General features: G+C 50.7%; 1 protein-coding gene across 10 annotated transcripts in view; it reads right to left on the reverse strand.

Moving 5' to 3' along the window:
- Positions 1 to 14810, reverse strand: part of CELF6 (CUGBP Elav-like family member 6) — a 222244-nt gene that overhangs the window by 163425 nt on the left and 44009 nt on the right. The window lies entirely within an intron of this gene.

A 14810-nucleotide genomic window follows, 5' to 3' on the forward strand; every position in this document is an offset into this window, starting at 1 on the left:
CTCACCCTACTTTACACTGGAACAATTTCCCTACGTAGGCAAGGCCTAAGCAGGAGTGTTACTTGTCTCTCTCTGCTGAAAGGGGATATTGTTATCACCTCCTATAAAGAGGAAGGAGGGTCCCTGCTTTCATGGGTCTGGGGTCTGCAGTGGTGGCCTCCTACTCCCCACTGCTAGTAAGCAGCTGGGCCTGCCCCCATTGATGCCAGCACAGCACCAGGGGAGCCATTCACACCTGGCCCCCTCTCTTCCCTTGTACATGGGCCAGGATATTCACTAGCAGATGGAAGTCTGACATGGTCAGGGATTGGGCAACCCCATCTCTGACCTCAGGGAGGTTAGTGTCCTGGGGACACAGACGTCCATTCCTGGCCAGGATTTGGGAACACCCAGAGAAGAGAGCCTATGGCAAGGTCACACTGCAGCAGGACTGTGGGAGCAATGTTAGAGCTGCATGGAGGACCATGCAGGCCAGTGACTCTCACAGCCCTTCCCCTCACATGCGTGATTGTCCTCCCAATGAGATGATCTATAAACAGCCAAAATTCCACATGGGGGAGCAACTCCTGTGCTCAGATTTCAGCCCTGTGGGAAACAGACAGTAGAGCTCCTGCTGGTCCATCCCCACACGCAGGGCCCTGCTGGCTGCCCTCCACCTTCTCCAGCTGCATGGTGCTTGGGTGGGAGGCAGCTTGTGTTCCCGTGCTGGACGGCAGTGTCCTGCTGGCAGCAGTTACATAGCTCTCCCCCCCAGCTGGAGGCTAATATTAGTGTTTTCAGTCACTCTCCCCCCTTGCTCTTATCAGTCAAACAGCATCTATCTCTGTCATCTCCCAGCCCCCTCCTCCACTCATCCCCCCACTCACACACACACACACACTCATGATCTTCAAACTCAACTTCCAAGCATCAGCTACACCCAAAAACATCTCGGTTTATGCTCTGTCCCTGGTGCCATGCACAACCTCGCTGTCCATGGTCCTGATGCTCAATTCTCCCAACTCCCAGGCTCTGTCCTGTCCTCATGGCTGTGTCTACATTGCAGCTGGGAGCAAGCAGAATTCACATTAACCGTGGCCCTTGAGCTCAGACCCAGGGGATTGGGGGAAGGAGGGTTGAAGAGCCTGAGCTGCCATCCCAGCCAAAGACATCCACACTGCTGCTTTTAGCACACCAGCTTGAGCCTAGCTGCAATGCAGAAGTTCTTCGTGAGGTCTGCCCGAAGTGTGTGCATTGTTTTATTAATTGCTGCAATCATGAGCTGTGAGTCACCATGCGAACATGTGTGCCTGGCTGTATCTCTGTGCACATGCATGTGATTGTGCATGTAGACACACATATGCATTATGAACCCACTCAGCATAGCTTGAACTAGGGACCTCTGGCACCAAAGCACAGGGCTAAAGGAGCGAATCTAATCACAGACAGCAGTAGCATGCTGTAATCCTCCATGCAGACTAACCACAAGAGGGTTGCATGACTCATATTTTGCATGTGACTGCCCTGTAAGGGCCAGTACTGGTCCTCATCAACCAACTCAAGACAATGTGGTGCCTCTCCAGTCGCTGCGCGTCTGCTCAGTGTATGGGAGCGACCCTGCCCACCAGAGATCATAACTCAGTGGGTATTAGGGAGGCCTCATTAGTCAGTAGGCATTTCAGAGTTTCATTAACGGGAACAGAGCGCTGGAAAGCACACTTACACTCCACTTCATTTAGGAGCAACTCACATAGTAGGAGCCTGTCTCCTGACTCCATGCAGCCCAATATGCCATTGATGTGCTCCTCTCGCTGACAACACTACACCATTGTCCTCAGGAACACGCCGCTAACAGGGTGATGGTGGGCTGGCCTGTCCCCCATGCCTCTCAGTGCAGCAGCATCCCTGGGGCACTCTAACAAAGCTGGAATCTCAAGCCAAATCCCTAGCAAAAAGTTCCTGAAGTTGGAGTGGTTTCAAACTTGCCTCTCTCCTGCTGCATCCCACTGGCACATGGCTAGCTCCTCTGGGGACTAGGGTGGAAGAATAATCATAGAAACCACTTTCCACTCCTGCAGTGTCTCAAATCCCATCACACACATTTACTAATTAAGGCTCATCCCCTCCTCCACCCACAATTACTCATCATCTCACCTCTCACTGAAATACAGCCCATTCTGGCTTGGAGTGCAGCAACTGTTTAGCAGAGCACAGCAATATTTAAGAGAGGAAGTAAAGAATCCTCAAATCCAATTAAAACTTCAGGAAGGCAACATGTTACTATGGGAGCTGGAATTTGGGCAGGTGTTTAGCAGCAACCTTGCTCATAGGAATGGGGTCAGGACCTCACACACACTCACACTTGAGAGACTAAAAACTGAGGGAAACACACCATCTCCTTAAACAGCAGCATCATTTACTGGAGTAACTAGGTCTGGACCTGTTCAATTGTTGAGAATTGGCTAGAACTAGAACACAATACAATATGGTCTGGCTGTATGCACCAGGCCTGTGTGAGACTCGGGGATTTCTGGGTGTACCTGGAGGCTGGCTGTAGCCCCTTCGGGGGTGGGCATCAGCCACTGGAGCTGGGTGTGAATGTTGTTCTGGGACCTGCCTTCCAGTGCAGTGTGTTAACAGACCCAGGGGGCCCAACCACCACCGAAGAATGGGCACACAGCCACAGGCTGGTTGGATAGTTGACCATCCAGGGCCATGTCCATGTTTAGAAGACCATTTCTGGAGGTGCAGACTTTCCCGGTGCAGACTTTCCCGGTGGCAGCACAAGATATGTTGGTGCTGTCCCACCTTGCCGGTCACCAGCCTCAAGCCTGTGGCCATTTGACAGGCATCAACAAGAGGCCTGACCTGATGAATAAAGATATCTACAGCTGCCTAGACAAAGCCTCACACTGTGAGGGGGATGGGACACCCCTCCCAAACACTGCTCATATGACTCATATGACTTCGTTATACATTTTCTCCAAGAGAAAATCATAGTACCATTTCAGTGGCAACTTTTCAGCAGGAGGTCATGCAATGACATGGACACTCATTGGGATGCAATGCCAGGGTGTGTGTGAACACCTGAATGCAGACGTGTGCGTATACATGCTTGTGTACACATGCATGTGGGTATGTGAGAGAATGCTGTGCTGGCATGGAGCTGCAGACTGCACACCCTGCAGTGCTCTTTCCCTACTGAACAGCACCAACTCCTGCGCACTCGACCCTCCCAACCCCTTCCCCTGAGATGCTGCACAGCCATCAGCTTTCTCTGGTCAGCTTCCACCCGGCCATTTGGATGCAGGGGTTTGGCCTCAGCCCACCTTCGGCCTTACTCAGGCCAGATTCAGCCTCCTTAATTCAGAACGCCACCTAGAGAGACCCTTGCCCTGCAAACTACCCTACCGTGCCCTGCTGTAACCCAAGCCACCCCAGAGGAACGGCAGAGGCAGAGGGCAGCCACAGCACTGGAATCCACAGGATTCTGCTTCGCTGCTGAGGTCCAGCAGGGGGTGGGGCAGTGGCGCAGTTCGTAAACATGATACCGAACAGCTCCACCACCTCTCGATGTTGTGGAGTTTGTCACACAAAGTTGCTCCCATCTGGCCCAGCAGAGCCGAGTGGCTTAGGAAGGACTCTTCATTACAAATGTCAAATTTACATAACTGGACGCAAATGGGATATAAAAATGCACCCACTTAGCAGAACCGCAGGGTTCATACAGCAGTCAGGCATGCTAACGAGACGACATGGGGTGGGGAACAGGGCAGCTGTGCAAACTTCCAGTTACCTCCGTGCCCAAGCAAGGCAGAAGGGAGCAAGAGCAAAAAGTGGGGCTGGATGCCTATGCTGCCATGGGGCTATTGGAATAGCCTTACCCTCTCGCCATGCTCTTCCCTTCCCCCACAGATGAGGGCATTTTTAAGGGTAATGTCTCAGATCCTATGGGAGTTAGGTGCCTAAATCCTCTTGAGAAGCTGGGCCAATATCCCTAACATTGTACTCTTTAATTTTTCCTGGGAAGTAATTACTGCTTGGCATTCACCCTACCCAAAGTGGGTGCCAGTGAAATACCCCTAGTGGTGACACTGAGCTTTTTTGTGTTCTTGCTCTTGATGCTGGGGGCTGTTAGGGGACCTGATTCTCACCTCGCTAGCAGAGAGGGTAAGGCAACGGGAGAATTCTCCCATTGGCAGAGGGCTGGCATGAGGTCTGGGCACTGCTTCAGTGCTGTGTACCATTTGGCCAAAGGCACAAGCAGTGACCAGGCCTCAGACCAGCCTATTGGTGAATTTCACCAGCTATCCCCATGGTTCTGTCCCCTAAATCCAGGCCACCTGTTGGACCCTGCAAATGGTTATCACTGATCATGGCATGGTAGCGTCTAGAGACTGCCCCCAAGATCCAGGCCCTATCATGCTAAGTTTGGCACATTTCCATAATCCCTGAGCTTCCATGCTCAAGAGACGAGGCAGCCAAAAGGTTGTTCTACACTGAGGTTGGAAATCAGGCAGGGGGGCTTGTTTACAGTAGGTCTGCTCACAAATATTGGACTGTGCCTACTGCAATGGGCTACCCACCCTGACTTGTTATGGTAGCGCTGCTCGTGAACTTTGAGCCTGGTGCACTCGGCTGTACTCATTAATGTTCCTTGCTCAAGATGTAACAACACCCCCCCCCCAACTGCGGAAGTGTGTACAGATAAATGTGTGCGCAGAGGTATCTGGCTGCAGGTACAAAGGTGTGCATGTCAGGGGTAGACCAGTGTGGCCTGTCCGCACCAGTCAGCTGCTAAATTGCAGTCAGAAGACAGGGAGCAGGGTCAGGAGTGACCGGGGCCAGGTACGAGGTTACAGACAGCAAGCAAATAGCAAAGTCAATGACAAACCAGGGTCAGAAGCCAAAGTCTTAGGGTCTGCAGCAAGCAAGACCAGGATCCAGATCAGGCAGTCTGCATTGTTCACACACCAAGTCCCCATACTGGCTTCCTGGTTTAAATACTAGCATCAGCCAGTCAGTGGGCTGTGAGGGGCTGCCACTCAGGCCCTCCTGGGCAGTACTTCCTGCAGAGCCTAGCGTCACAGAGACCCTCCAGCAAACACCCTGCCCGAGCTGGTTCTAGTCCCGCAGTTTCTTACAGTGCCTGGGTTCATGAGGGTCTGTGTTTGACCATGTGTATGCTACGCAGAGCAAGCCTCTTCCATTAAAGTCCCCAGCACTGTAAGTCCGTGGCCCTGTTCCTTTCCTCCGGCTCTTGGATACCACTTTGCCATCAGGCATCACAAGATTCTTTGTGGGGAATTTTCAGGGCTGAAGCTAGCAGGGGAAGGCAGGCTGCCAGCTTAAGCTGCTCCTGGACTGCGACACCCATGTTTTCCCTCAGGGGAAATGCCCCTCACTCATTCCTTCTGCCCCAGAGCAAAGTGTCTGGAACACCCACCCCCAAGGGTTCAGTGTGGGGTCTGGCTGCACTGGCTGGGAGTGAAGGGAAGTAATTATCACTGCAGTGTGGTTAGAAAGAGCCGGACAGACACCCATGGGCTTTACAAGTTGCTCAGCCCAGCCGATCTCACCCGAAATGCTGCTGCTCCTGTGTCTCAGCCTGACTGCTGGCATCAGGGTTGGGGGGATTCATTTATCTGAGGCAGGAAGCCCGGCTCTCATTAGATGCAGCATAATGAGCATTCCCAGGAGCTGCAGCCTTGCCCCAGCAAGGGGCTAATAGATTCTGCAAGATGGCGGCTTATCAGGTTGGAAAAGTACCAAACAAATTGGTTTGGGGTTGTGTGGAGGGGATTCCCTCGGCTTTGTCTTCATGAAGCCTCTTGTGACCCCTGGGGAAGGCAGTTTCCATCAGTTAGGCAGAGCACACAGCACAAGGCCTAGGCAGCCCTCACATACGGCAGGTGCATGTCAAGGACACGAGTGGCCCCCAGTCCCCACTGGCAGGAGCAGGACTAGGGTGGGGCTCAGGCCTCATTGGTGGGAGGGATGGTGCCCAGGTCTCATTGGCGGGAGGGGGCGGGATGGTGATCACACCTCGATGGTGGGAGGAGGGCGGGGGGTGGCACATAGGCCTTGTTGACAGGAGGGAGGTGGCGTGACGCCCAGGCCTTATTGGTGGGAGCAGGGTGGGAGTGGTGCCTGGGTCTCATTGGTGGGAGGATGGCAGGGGTGGCATCTAGACCTTGTTGATGAGAGGGAAATGGGGGTGGTGCCCAGGCCTCTTTGTTGGGAGCAGGGTGGGGTCCTGGCCTCGTTGGTGGAAGGGGGCAGGGTGGTGCTCACCCCTTGATGGTGGGAGGAGGGCGGGGGTGGCACGTAGCCCTTGTTGACAGGAGGGAGGCGGGGGTGGTTCCCAGGCCTCATTGGTGGGAGCAGGGTGGGGCCCCGGCCTCGTTAGCGAGAGGGGGGCGGGAATGGCGCCCAGACCTCGTTGGCGGGAGGGAGGTGGGGGGCGCCCAGGCCTCATTGGTGGGAGTGGGGTGGGGGTGGCGCCTAGGCCTTGTGCTAGCCCCTGCATGCTGGGTGACTGCACTATTTCAGAAAAGGAGGCCTGGCCCCCAAAGTAGGATGCTGAAACCAAGCTGGGGTTCTAGGCACTCCAGTGCCAGTCACCTGGAAGGCAGGTTTAGTTTCCCTGCCAAGAATGTGATCCAGAATTATCCCACCCCTGTTGGGCCTGCAGGCTCTTGGATCCCTGGCCAGAGTTCTGTCAGGTGAATCTCCCCAGTCTGAGTGGGGGAGGCAGGAGGGAGCTTTTCCTCCATTGCACCGTGGCCCTGCCATGGGGAAAGACACGAGATATGTCCCCAAACCATGGCATGGCAGGGGGTTAATGCCAGCTCAGCATCTCTCTCCAGGGAAGACGGGAGAGTAGGTGCTTTGAGAGCCAACAGGGATAGGTGACTTTGGAGATAGCTGGGCACCACCCTCACATCTCCCACCACTGGGAGGAATTGGACAAAGGCTCCTGGTCAGCAGCTCTTTTACCTTCTCAGACCAGGGTCATCCCCCCCACTAGCCCTTCTCCTGTGGAGCTGGGCCAGCAGCATGCACTGACCCTGTTACCTGCCCTCACACATGGCAGAGTCCTCAAACTTGCTGTTGAAGTTCAGAGTAAGGGCCTCACAGGTAATAGAGCACCATGGATCAGAGTCACACCCAGTACTGCAGCATGGACCTCCACCACTGCAGCTAAGAGAGCAACTCCATTTGCTGGTAGCAACAGCAGGCTGTTATCCGAGCCATCTTATGCTACCAGCTTCCCAGGAGGCCTCTTCCTAACATGTAGCACTGCACTATTCCTGGTAGCGCTTTCTTTCTGTTCCAAACACCACAGTACACAGTTCAGTACATCCCCAAGCAAAGCCTTCTGTTGAGTCCTCCGCTTCCCCTGTCATCTCCGTACTGAGCCATAGCTGCATCATTATCTCTCTCTGTCTTTACTTTTCCTCCCCGTACAAACACGCGCATGGACCTTGGAATAATGCGCAGTTCCTGGGCTGCCTAAACCATCTGTCCCCTTATTATCAGGGAAATAGATACCCATTGATCCAGCCTTCCGGAGAACAGCCAGGACTCTGGGTTTAATCTCAGCCTGAGATCAGCACGCTGTGGGATTGGTTATATTTACAGATAGGGTCTATTTTTAAACATGGTGTTTAGAGTGCACTGTGTTTGCTTATTGGGGTTTATATCTAAGCCTTGCACAGACGGCCACTAAAATCAGATCCGCTCCTGTATTAATTCAGCGCCCAGCCCAAGAAACAAGGCTCATGATACATCAGCGCACAGTGATGGACAAACAGCAATTGGACGGAGCTGGCATTGGCTGGAATCCAAAATCAGCAAATCCAGAGCAGCCCGTCAGCTTTCATTAGAAAAAAGTTTCTAGCCTGCTGTAACGGTAGCTTTCCTGAGTCGACATACACACTAAAGCCACAGCTTCAAGAGTGGAGCAAGCTGACCCCCAGTCGTCTGAGTGGGGCATTGGCTCTGAAACCTAGCAATGGACAGTGAGACATCAACATTGCTAACTCTCTCACTGCTGATCTCCAGTTTTCCTGGGAGTTTGTATTGACACCTGTTCTTGGGAAGGTAGGACTTAGGTAGAGTACAAACATTTTCATTTTCCCCAAACCTAGTTGTACCTACCCACTTGCCATACAGGAAGAGTGAGAAAAGACACCACACTATGAGGCAGAGGGTGGGAAAGGTGGAGAAAGGAGTCATCCAAACTGACAATACTTAAGTCACAGACAAATCCAGGCACCAGCAGGTCTGGAGAATATCAAAGGGTTGGTACCACTTGGGTCCCAAATGGAAATGGGCCTGGTGTTCCCAGTAAACTAAAGAAAGAGGAACCACACCTCTTCTTTTAGTTTTCCTGTGAATAAGGCCTCTCCAGAAACGTGCAATGTGTCTCCAGGCTGCCGGTGAGCGGAGATAGAACAGCACGGCTCCATGGAGTGCTGTTCATCTGTAGATCTCAAAGTTCTTCACACAGGCGCGCCACTAACCTGAGCATCATTTCCAAGATGGGAAAACTAAGGCACAGATGGGGAAGCACCTCACCCAAGACCCTGGGAGAGCCAAGAACAGACTTCAGGTCCCTGGACACGCCTTTAATCAAGCCCCCTTCCAGCACCCTGAGCAAGCCCAGCCAATCAGCTCCCTTTAACTGGCCATTCCAAACTTTCTCATATTCAAAACAAACAGAGGGATATTATCGCTGGCCACAGGGATGGTGGGTCACCCACGGGCACTGTTAATGCAATGGGATCATGGGTCATACCATGGTCATTGTTAATGTAATGGAATCGTGGGTCATACCATGGTCAGTTAATCCACTGGGATTGTGGGTCATACCATGGTCTCTGTTAATGCACCATTATGCTGATCAATGCCTTAACCCATGCCCTGTGTCCCCCCACTACATACAACATGACCTCAGGCTTGGGCCAGGTGAGGATCACTTGTCTTCCCCTCAACATCTTTTCCAAGTTTCCCTACCCTGCTGCTGCGCTGATAACACTGTACTGTGCAAGGAGACAGCGTGGGGACTTGTATTCATACCACACAGTGTGTGAACTTTGTCGGCACAGTTCCCGCGATGCTCTCCCAAGGTGAGCTGGGGAAGGCTGGAGCAGGGAAGAGCCCTGGCTATGGTAGGAAGTGGTGGTGGCAATTCACTACAGGTTCCCAGAAAGCCAGCTGCCTGGCCCGGTGTAGCAGGCTCTATGCGGCTGGAGGTGCTGTCTCTCCTCTCAGAGACAATGTAACACAGGGCTATGGCCATATGTGGTCAGTAAAGCTCCTCTTGTGGTTTATATCAGAAAGGGGGGAGGTTAGCCCCATCACTGACTAGGGGAATTAATTCTGCCTTCCATTCTTCTCCCCTCCCCTGCAGTGTCAGATAGAGAGAGGATTCCATGCCCAGATGGCCCTGGGCAATGTGTGCGTATAACTAGGGGGAGCAGTGGCCACACAGGTGGGCATGGAAGGAAGGGCGACAAAGCAGGAAATGCAGTGCCAGGGCAGAGGAGGGGGTGGGGGTAGTGTAGGCTGAAGGAGGGCTGGCAGAGTAGGGGCACAGTGAATACAGTGCCAGGGCAGAGGACAGGGTGGGGGAAGTGTAGGCTAGAAGAGGGCTGGGAAAGCAGGGGCAGAGGCGGACTGTGTCTGTGGCGGGGAATGTGTACAGAGTATTGGGGGGAGCAAAGCTGGAGAACTTGGGCAGAGGAGGGGTGCAAGTGAGTGCAGATGCAGGAGGGGTGGCTACAAGAAAGTGTCCAGGCAAAAGTGAGCATACAGCTTGGAATCTGTGTGGCTCAGTGCAGGACGTAAGTGACTGGTGGTGGGGTCTGGGAAGCCCAGAGAGTGCAGGCCAGCGCGTGTGTGTTTGACTGCGAATGCGTGTGTGTGTAACTGTGTGCGTGTGACTGTGTGCATGTGACTGTGAATGTGCGTACGCCAGTGAGCCTGGGCGCAGGGGCTGGGAGGCAGAAGCTGAGGAGGATGTGAGCAGCAGCAGCAGCAGTCAGGAGTCATTAGGGATACATGACTCAGGTACCCCGCTCCCCAGGGATCAGTTATCAGCGCTCTCCAAACACTGACAACACATCCCTGGCACAGACATGTTTGTTCAGTGTTGAGAGCCTAGCTGGGGCTGGGACTTCCTTCAGTTTCAAAGGCCCTCGGCTCCCTCTGTCCACGGGGATGAGTCTGTGGCAGCTAGGTGGCCAGTCCCATTGGTTCTCCAGGGCCTGCTGTACGTAGTGCCTTTCCCTCCCACGCAGGTGCTAACCACCAGCCAGAAAACCCAGCCCTGCTCAACCCCAGTGCGTCTGTAACCCACCGACCCACTCGCCCAGCCGGCCCAGTGCTCCCAACCCAGCCATGCTGTACATAGAGGGTGCACCAGGCCCTGCCAGCTAACTGCAGAGACGGGCCCTTTGTCACTGCAGGCCTGATACATCTTGCAGGGATGCTGGATGGGAAGAAATCATTACGAACCTACAGCAGTATGGACAGGTGAAAAATTCTGTAATGTCTTTTCAAGAATCCATGGGGCAGCTCCCCAGCTGGTGCAGCTCCACTGAGGTCACTAGCGCTTGCCCTGATTGACACCAGCTGAGAATCTGGCCCTTTCTTACCTATTATCATTATTCTTGCAGCACCTCAGTCCTACTCGTGGACTGGGCCCCATTGTACCAGATGCTGCAGAAACAAAGAACAGAGGCCCAACCCCCTGTGCAGTGCAGGAGCATTCCCTGCCCCGAGCAGCACAACCTCTCCTGTCTACTAGGAATGCCTGAGACTGCCAGAAATGGAGGAAATACGCTCTTAGTCAGTTTCGCTTTAGTTGCTATTCAGCTGCACATCTGGAGCACCAGACCCCAACTCAGCAGGGCAATGGCTGGGTCACAGACTCTGCAACGGGTGGATGTTTGTTCCATATTTGAAACTCTGCTTCTGGTGGAACTTGAATCCAAATGAAACTTCATGAAAATGTGTCTATTAGTCTCACCATTTGTAAAAGCTCATTTTCACCAGGCTTAAATTTGGGGGGAAATTTAAGCTGCCAGACTCCTTGACACAAACTATTTAATCTTTCTCCATGAATAAACAGAGGCTGGAAATTAGAAGGTGACACAGGAGATCCCTTCCGTTCCCGTGTTCCCATCCTTCTGCAGAGTAAATATCTATTGTGTCTAGAGACGCCCAGCATTTGGGTTACATGGAGTCTTATTTGCAGTGAGGAATCAGAGGGCCCAAACCAACTAGTTGAAGTCAATGGGTATCTTCCCATTGACTACAATGGCAGCTGTTCAGGCCCCAAGTCGTTAAAAATAATCCATTGACTCCCAGATTCCAGCACTGCCAACCACAAATGTTCCAAAAACCAGGAGAGGTCTAAAAACAAGAACATTTGAATTCATTTCTGCATCTTTGAAGGCACTTGGGTCTGTTCTAAGCTGCTTATGGGCCCCCATTCCCAGAGAATCTCAGCATCTCACAATCTTGAATGTATTTGTTCACACACATCACGGAGGGGTAGTGAGCTGAGGCAAACAGAACCTAAGTGTCTGGCCCAAGATCACACAGAAGTTGGCAACCAAGCAGGGAATTAACCTCCAGTCCCTCAAGTCACAGGTTAGTGTCCTAACTGCTGGACCAGCCTTGCTCAATACACAGAAGCTTTGCTCTCCAACCATGAGTTTCTAGGAACTTAGGGCTTTTTTAAAGGACAGCTGAGAGTCTCACGTAATCACATGAATCCAGGACCTGGGGTTTCAAGAGAAACCCCAAATATTGCCAGACTCACAATAAAATCATGAGAGTTGGCTACACAGCTGGACTCCATTCCAAACCTCTGTGCAGCTGTGGATTGTTTCCTACAACACACTGCCTAGTGTTGTGTTCCGTCTGGCTGTAACAGAGAGATTAAAGAGGCTAGGACTTTTCAGTTTGGAAAAGAGGAGACTAAGCAGGGATATGATAGAGATATATAAAATCATGAGTGGTGTGGAGAAAGTGAATAAGAACTAGGGACCACCAAATTAAATTAATGGGCAACAGGTTTAAAACTAATAAAAGGAAGCTCTTCACACAGCGCACAGTCAACATGTGGAACTCCTTGCCTGAGGAGGTTGTGGCTAGGACTATAACAAGGTTTAAAAGAGAACTACTAAATTCACGGAGGTTAAATCCATTAATGGCTATTAGCCAGGATGGGTAAGGAATGGTATCCCTAGTCTCTGTTTGTCACAGGGTGGAGATGGAGGGCAGAGGAGAGATCACTTGATCACTACCTGTTAGGTTCACTCCCTCTGGGGCACCTGACATTGGCCACTGTCAGTAGACAGGATACTGGGCTGGAGGGACTCTTGATCTGACTCAGTATGGCCATTCTTATGTTATTATGTTCTTCTTATGTAAATGTCTCAAGTGAGAGGGCTTCCATCACTTCCCCTGGAATGTGCGTCCACACCTGACCAGATCTCACTCCTAGGCTGTTTAGATATTCCTCCTTAATTTGCCTTTGCTTGCATCCACCCCATTCTCCTAGTTACAATAAAGAGAGCCTCTTCAGCCTTGGTGGGTGTGTGACAAACAGCAAGCAAGTACCCTACAGTTATCATGGGGAATTGAACCCAGAGCCTTATACCATGAAAATACAGCCTCTGCTACCCAAGGGAATAGAGATCTCCTCTGGCGCTGATAAAGTAGGAGGCTGCATAGTCACCGGGCCCGGTTAGTCATTTGATCAATGACATTGATAATGGCATACAGAGTACAAAGTTTGTGGACGATACCAAGCTGGGAGGGGTTGCAAGTGCTTTGGAGGATAGGATTAAAATTCAAAATGATCTAGACAAACTATAGAAATGGTCTGAAGTAAATACGATGAAATTCAATGAGGACTAATGCAAAGTACTCCATTTAGGAAGGAACAATCAGTTGCTCACATTCTGGGATGTATTAGCAGAAGTGTTGTAAGCAAGACATGAGAAGTAATTCTTCCACTTTACTCTGCTCTGACTAGGCCTCAACTGGAGTATTGTGTCCAGTTCTGGGCACCACATTTCAGGAAAGATGTGGACAAATTGGAGAAAGTCCTGAAAAGAGCAACAACAATGATTAATGGTCTAGAAAACATGACCTATGAGAGAAGATTGAAAAAAAATGAGTTTGTTTAGTCTGGAAAAGAGAACACTGAGACGGGACATGATAACAGTTTTCAAGTATGTAAAAGGTTGTTACAGGGAGGAGGAAAATATTGTTTTTCTTAATCTCTGAGGATAAGAAAAGAAGCGATGGGCTTAAACTACAGCAAGGGAGGTTTAAGTTGGACATTAGAAAAACTTCCTGTCAGGGTGGTTAAGCACTGGAATAAAATTGCACAGGAAGGTTGTGGATGTGACGGGTTTGGTCACAGAGACCTCCTTGGGTCTGTCACCTGACATGCTGAAACTACCTCTGAGCCCGTTTTCCCTGTCAGCTTGGGACTCCAGAACCCTGTCTTATTGAGCCGAACATGCAAGCCTGCTGCAACACAGACCCAGGATCTGAACCATATCCCCAAAGCTGCAGGCTTTAACTGAAAACCACTCAACAGGTACTCCTATCTCCAGCACCCAGACACCCAGCTCCCAAAGTGATCCAAACCCCAAAGAAATCCATTTTACTCTGTTTAAAGCTTATACAGGGTAAATTCATAAATTGTCCGCCCTCTATAACACTGATAGAGAGATATGCACAGCTGTTTGCTCTCCCAGGTATTAATCACTTAGTCTGGGTTCAATAATAAACAAAAGTGATTTTATTAAGAATAAAAAGTAGGATTTAAGGGGTTCCAAGTAATAACAGACAGAACAAAGTAAGTTACCAAGAAATATAAAACAAAAACACACAAGTCTAAGCCTAATACATTAAGAAACTGAATACAGATAAAACTCACCCTCAAAGATATTCCAATAAACTTCTTTCACAGACTAGACTCCTTCCTAGTCTGGGCCCAGTCCTTTCCCCTGGTACCGTTCTTATTAATTCCAACTCAGGCGGTAACTAGGGGATTTCTCATGACTGGCAACCCCCTTTGTTCCATTCCACCCCCTTTTATAGCTTTGGCACAAGGTAGGAATCCTTTGTCTCTTTTTGGGTTCCCACCCTTCCTTCTAAATGGAAAAGCACCAGGTTTAAGATGGATTCCAGTACCAGGTGACATGATCACATGTCGCTGTAAGACCTCATTCTCCATTATTTCAAGGTTGGCCTGCACATACTCAATTGTCCTGGTTAATGGGAGCCATCAAGATTCCAAGCCATTATTATAGCCCACACTTTGCCTAGTTACAATAGGACTTTAGAGTAATACTTCATATTTCTAGCTTTAGATACAAGAATGATACATACATACAAATAAGATGAACACACGCAGTCGATTATAAGCTTTGTGATGATACCTTACAAGACACCTTTTGCAGGCAGCATATTCCAGTTACATTATATTCACACTCATTAGCATATTTCCATAAAACATATGGAGTGCAATGTCACAGTGGAATCTCCAACACTGGAGATTTTTAAGAGCAGGTTAGACAAACACCTGTCAGGAATGGTCTAGATAATTAGTTCCACCATGAGTGCAGGGGACTGGACTAGATGACTTCTCGAGGTCCCTTCCAGTTCTATGATTCTATGTGAGCCACAATCAGACACCCGAGGCCATTCTAAGACATTTACACACCTTGCAGGCTGGCAGATTCCTGTTTCGTCACCATTTGACCAACTTATGCACAAAGGAACCGATCCAACTC

This window comes from Gopherus evgoodei, chromosome 10, assembly GCF_007399415.2.
Source record: "Gopherus evgoodei ecotype Sinaloan lineage chromosome 10, rGopEvg1_v1.p, whole genome shotgun sequence".
NCBI lineage: Eukaryota > Metazoa > Chordata > Testudines > Testudinidae > Gopherus > Gopherus evgoodei.